Here is a 7,158-nt window from a genome sequence, read left to right on the forward strand (position 1 = left end):
ATAAGAAGGCCTGATATGAAGCTCATCATTACGTTAAAATCCTGTGTTAAAAAATGAGAAATGTTATCTTGTTTATCTTTTCATTTACATTATTTTACCAGGTACCACAATATAATACTGAAATAATACGTTGGCATAATCTTGGAATGATCATAATAGTTCATATTATATGATTTTACCTTTTTTTCTTCTTCTCCCGTTTGAAATATATTTTAAAATTTACGTCTTTGAATAAAAATGAATAATGGCTGTGCGGATATTTTATTATTTATGCTTTTAGGAACTTACCATTGTCATGGAGCAATTTCAACCTCGTTTACATACAGTGGTAAAATTTGAATCGATGACAAAAGCTGATTAGAGCTATACAATTAATTTCTCAAGTGGAAAAAAAAACTGGTAGAGTTCGTTAAACCATGAGAAGACAGTTCTGAAAGATCATTTTGTTCAGTCTATACAGCTTCCGATTCGGGTCTCTAGTTTGATTAAAAGCTCAGAAAATTTTATTTAACTTGCTCGATCCAAGTAAGATATTAACAAGGTGAACATGGTGAAATAATGGCACCAGGGAAGAGCAACCAATTGGTTTAACCGACATATTTCACCCAAGTCCATGCAGTATCGGTGTTGAGAGACAATTATCTGCTGTACCGCTTCCCTCAGAGAGGACAAAGAATAGCTGTAGACTTAGGCCAAGAGCCCGTGGATGCTTTCTACCAATCAACGAACAAACTGATCGCAGTCAGAGAAATGTAATTGCACACGACTTATTTGACTAGTACTGCGAAAGAATTACCAATCATATATAGTAATTTGATTGGATATGCCATTACCATAGATACAAAATAGACGGATTATATGCCGCTGTATTGTTTCAATATGTGTAAATGACAAACTTGGTGGACACATGCAATGAGTTTAATGCAAATCCTGTGTGGAAAAGCTTTTGTAAGTTTTATTATATTCAGTAGTGCTGAACCTCCTATGATAGTGTAGTATAGTTAATAGATAATATTGATGCTAATCAGTGATAGCAATATTCCCTTTTCATGTTTTTTTTCTCAGCATTAAAACAACTAATGCATAATACGGTACAAAACATAACACAGAGCAAAAACATTGAAAACAATGAGCTAAAAAGCAAAAATAAACAGCCGACCTAACTTGAATCTAATATTTTGTACGAAACAATAATAAGTGCAGGATAATAACTACGCAACAACTCACAGACAAAACATTACAAGAATCATAGAGAAGAGAATCTGATGGTTGTGCATTCACAGTTCCTTTTGACTTATATTAACTCTTGATTTCCCTCGGCTAACGAATTTCAAATTATAAAGTCCGTATAAAAAATACTTATCCCCGGACTTGGAATTATATACAGTTGCCTAGGTATATAGCTCGACGCCTTGTTCACGCCTTCAGCCCCTTTTCTACCCATACCACAATTTAAATACTATCTGTGTCATGTCTTCAGAATAATGAACACAAAAGAAAGATATGAGTCCCGTTGGTTGTATGAGAGTTAGTATTATGGTAACTTTGCCATCCAGGAATTCCTGCCGTGAAATACTTGATGATTCGCTGATGAGTATTGTTACCACACTCTTAAAATGGTGGGCAACATACTGTCCATACAACAATTTATTGGTTTAAAACTACCCAGCATTGGATAAAGTTTTAACCGATGTAGTGTGGACAGTATGTTGCCCAACATTTTTTTTTAAGCGTGCATGCAATGGTAGTTACCATTGGGTGAAAAAGTTACCATAATAGTATTTCTATGCCATTTAAATCGTAATGGTAAAGATCAGTGGAGTGCCCATTAAGAACAGAAAAGACCCTTTCAAAATTTCCATTTAATGCATAGATATATATGAAATGAACATGCTCCATAAAGTAACTGGGGAGGGAAGGGAACGGTTGCTATCGCATACATTCGTAATTCCGAAGCTTCGTTATTCCGAAGTTCGGATATTTCGAAGGTTCGTTATTCCGAAGGTTCGTATTTCCGAAAGTTCGAAATTCCGAAGGTTCGTAAGTCCGAAATCGAAATGAGGTACGTAATTCCGAAGGTTCGTTAATCCGAAAACGAAATGAGGTTCGTAATTCCGAAGGTTCGTTAGTCCGAAAACGTAATGATTAACGAACCTTATTTCGTTTTCGGACTAACGAACCTTCGGAACAACAAACCTTATTTCGTTTACGGATTAACGAACCTTCGGAACATCGAATCTTATTTCGTTTTCGGATTATCAAACCTTTGGAATAACGCCAAAATGTTCGGATTAACGGACTCTTTAACGTTTTCGGATTAACGAACATCGAGGTATAGGCAATTTACGTGTTTCGGAACTACGAACCTTCGAAAAAAAAAAACCTTCGTAATTACGAACCTTCAGAATTACGAAGTGTAACCGGTTGCTATATCAACTATACAAGTGTTACGTAGTCTGTATTGTCACGAGAAAAAGAAAAAGAAGAAAGACTTAATATAGGTTCGTGACAGCCGAAATACGCCTCAAGTACGAGTTCTCCACTAATATGTTCTGTAATAATGGACAGCATTATCAGCAACATAATGTTCGACAGGAAAGGTTTGTTTTCACATTTGTCGTTTCTTTGCTTTAACCATAATTAACCAAATTAGTATTGTGGATACAAAAGACTCAATATAATCATCGAATTCGAAATGCGAATTTTAATTTCATAATTGGTTTGTAATAATCCTAATTTGGCCTTGGTGAATTTAAATGATTTTTTTTTACAATGCTAATTCTTAGGGGTTTTTTTCTTAGCTTCCGATATGTTTAAGCCCTCAGTGCATCCACGACGGTGTTCTGGAGATATCATTAAATGATGGCATTCAGAGAAATATAACAACATTTCGTCCGGTATAATTGTGACGAAATAAATGTCATAACTATTTATTATTTATTTATTTCTATTTTCTGCAGACAGGGTGGTCTCTTCTGTACATAAACCCTGCTTTTCTAGAGAGTCCTGTACATATAACAATTATGATACAGTGATAAACTATTACAGAATCAATTAAAAGAACAACTACATGCAATGTAATTGAAATGAAATTCAAAAGCATTCATATCAAATCAACAATACATAACATAGGCATAACGAACAAGTCCCCCTTAAGAATTCTCCATAATATCTGAACCAGGAAGAGTTTTAAAAATCGTTTGACATGAGCGTATGGGTAATTCTATAAGCTACCCTCTGAGTGAATATTACAGACGTATTTTATGTCATGCTCCGGTGAGCACCGCAAGAAGGCAAAATCGTCATTTTTTAGAAAGTCACAAGCTTAATATCATGACTTTGATTCCATTTTATTGGAATGACTTGCACATTCTCATCATGGAAAATCGTCAGAACGCTCGTAAAAGGTACTTCCTAAAAAACAACTTTTTGGCTAAATTTCACGGTTGAATAAACACAAGTAAAAATTTGCTACAATTTGTTTTTTTACTTATTTCTATCGATAACAATGATCGAATATTATGACAGACAGGCGCGCCGGAACACTTTCAGTTTTGGGGGGCAAAATCCCGAAGGGGGCACAATATATTTGACAGCGTGAGATACCGAAGCGATCGTGCGGGAGAGGGGGTTGTAAGGACTTTGTGTAAAAATAGAGTATAAAAGTTGCGTTTCTAAGAGAATTCAAAAATAAATTTCTTGAGAATTAAACATAGAATTCACTACGAAAGACTATACTTAGAGTTTATGAGAACCTATAAAATCTACGCGCAAAATGTGTTTTTTGTGTCTGATCAATTAAATTACGTAATACGCTAATATTGACTCAAAATACCAGAAATTTTTCAGCATTATCCTTTCAGAAATATTATTTATGAACATTTACATACACGGACGACGCGAGAGAGCACAATTATCATAAGTTTCAAGGAGTGTATTAAGCAGAAGAAGCGTAACAACAGAAACAACATACATTCTAATGAATGTCTTTTCAAATTCAAAATGTCATACTGTTCTGACGTGGCAGACGTCGATAAGCACTTATATCCCCACTTTATGCAAATCATTTCTGAACTGAGCATTGGAGATAGTCAGTCCCATGATTATCCATGCATAGGCAAAACGTTTCATATTCTGTAACTGGAGGAAAAAATAAATATGACCTGCTTAATTATTGTCTAACAATTTTAAACTTTTCTGAAAATTTATAACATTACTCGATTTATGTGTTTCCTTTGGCATGTTTTGTATGGCTGGGAAGCACTTTTGGATGACCCCTTCAAAATCTTCTTTTTTCTTTACATATTTTCTGGGGAAAATGTGACCATAACTAGGAAATGATGAATATCAAATTCCAGGAAATATTCATTAGTAAATAATCATGAATTAACAAACTACGGCAGTTAATAATGTACATTATTTAGAAGAAAACAATTACATTCCAATAGCGAATATGGTTGTCGGAACACCAAGTGGAGTTTTCGAAAAAGTGGATAGAGGAAGAAGTGAAATTGATAGGAGGAAGTGGACAGTTGATAGTCGAGTAATTTTTTGTTCAAATGAGCGTAGTCCTGATAAAGACAGTAAACCAGAAAAGGTTGAAGACTTGAAGAGGCTTGATTAGTTGATAGATGAGTACTCCATTCGCCGACTCAAGCTAGCATCTTCTCATTTATCCAATAAGCAACTACTCAAGCCTCATATAACTCTTTAAACTTTTCGGTTTTACAGCTATTTTCCGATTCCATGTATATGTTGCTCGAGTAACTATATAGCGTTCACGCGCGTTAGTGATATCGGGTCCGGGGAGCATTTCATGAAAGGACTTGTCGGACGTACTTTATCCGCCAAGTCCGGGGGACCGTTTCATCAACATTTTTGTCTGACAAGTTGTCAGATCTGACATCTTTTCGTGATTCTGATTGGCTGAGAGGCACTGTTACTATAGTAACTGTCGGATAAAATGGGACTTGTCAGATAAAACGTCCGACAAGTCCTTTCATAAAACGCTCCCCTGTTTTATCCGACAGTTGGGTAACAATGCTTCTCAACCAATCAGAATATAGGAGACGAAAGTTGTCAGATCTGACAATTTGTCAGACGAAAATATTGATGAAACACCACCCCGGTCTGAGCGTTTCTGGGCGACCGCGCGTTTGTTAGCCGACACAGCATTGGTGAACCACTTTCAATTTGCCATTCGGTTTTAGTCTGAAATGTATTCATTAAAAGGTTACACGTTATCACACTGTAATAAGATGGAAAAGGCGCTTATCAAAGGTATGTTTCACAGAGGGACATATTCGTCAAAAGACATAAGGCTTATACTATGATGTGTAATTGCCCCGTCAGGGGCGAAATTTTTTCATTTTTGACAATGGAAATGACAATTCTTAGGCAGGAAAGTGCCTTCATCGTTTACTTTTGTCCTTAAATAATATGATTTTTTTACTTTTAGGGGGGCACATTGGGGGGGGGGGGGGGGCAAAATCTCGTTTTGCCCCCCCAAAATTTTCGTTGGGGGGCAAGTGCCCCCCCTGCCCCCCCCGCTTCCGGCGCCCTTGATGACAGATATTTTTGCGAAGAGTATCTCCTACATCTACAATATTCACCATTCACGGTTCAGTGAACATTTAATGAAAACAAAAAAATACGATTCTCAAATGGCCCTATCCTAGGCACGTATTGTTTAATTTTGAAACCTGAAATTATCTCATCAATTTTTTTTCCTTATGGCTTTAATCAAACATTCACGCATGAATGAACATTTGGAAGGTGAATAGCTCCTATTTTTACGTTGTTGGAAAAATGCAATTGCTTACTATGATACATGTCACTAACTTTCTTTCATAGTTTATTTGATTCGATTTCTATGAAAATCCTGATGTCTAATGCTTCAGTGAGCACACAATATTCGAAAATTATGCAAGTGAGAAAAAAGTTCAAGGCCCTGGCCCCACTTTGTGCCGTATCGAATGATTATTTTGGTTTGGGCACCTTTTGGATAGTGTCACTCTGAATCCATGTGCTAAGTTTCATGAAAAGACTCTTTGCAAGACAAAAATCGTCCCTAAAACCAACCATCATCTCACTTTTTGCTCAAATTTTGATTTCCTCTCTCATAGACATTGTGTAAAATTGGATGCATAAAATCGATGTATTGGAACATTCTTTTTCGAAAAGTCTTGAGAATATCATTTGGCAGTATTATTAATAGAACTATAGGCGGAATTCTGAGCAAATATGAAATTGTTTTGTTTCTTTATGGATGAGTGAGCACCCATCAAAGGGGGAGGGAAATGACATTTTCAAAGTCACAGACTTATTTTCAAGGGTTAATGAGTAGCAAATTCTGTTTCAACTATGACGTTATTTGTTGCTTTTAAACATCCGTATTTTACCACCACACACACTCTCCGAACTCTTACACTTTCATGGTTGAGCAATGCATAAATGCATTCTTTTCTTTACAATTATCAGAATCAGTTGAATTTATGGACAACACAAATCATTTGTGCATCCAGAATTAAAAATTGGGGAGGGGCACTGAGAAATTGGGGAGGGGTGCCACTAACATTTTCAAATTTAGCATGTGTTTTTAGTTTAAAGAGGGTGTTATCATAAACCCCTATGATGATACGTCACAAAAAATTGTGCTCAACCATGAACATACTTTATCAGTGAGAAGTGGTTAAATGGTGAATGGAACCATAGAACCATAGAACCATAAATTCGCCCAAAACAATCTCCTAACCCTGTACTTACACAATCTGAAAAACGAATAGTGACTATCAAAAATCTTTTTTTAAATTTAATATGTATATAATCAAGAACAAATTACAATATTTACAAGTGATTTTTATTACTCATGTATGACCCAACCGATCAATTTCATTTTTTCACAGGCGTTGCTTAATGAGTGTAGAAAATTACCTACGGAATATCATATCTAAAAATTATTCCGTTTAAAGTAACAGCATTTTTATTTAGGGGGGACTTACCTTTTGTCGTGTATAGATACATAGAGTGATTTAAATAAAATGAAATATGCAATAGTGATATCAGAGTGATATCATAGTGATATCATAGTGGTATGAAAATAAAGAAGTGTGAAATTATCTGAGATACAATCAAGTAATACTACAATTTATTAGTATA

This window comes from Lytechinus variegatus, chromosome 5 (assembly GCF_018143015.1).
Source record: "Lytechinus variegatus isolate NC3 chromosome 5, Lvar_3.0, whole genome shotgun sequence".
In the NCBI taxonomy this organism is placed as follows: Eukaryota; Metazoa; Echinodermata; class Echinoidea; order Temnopleuroida; family Toxopneustidae; genus Lytechinus; species Lytechinus variegatus.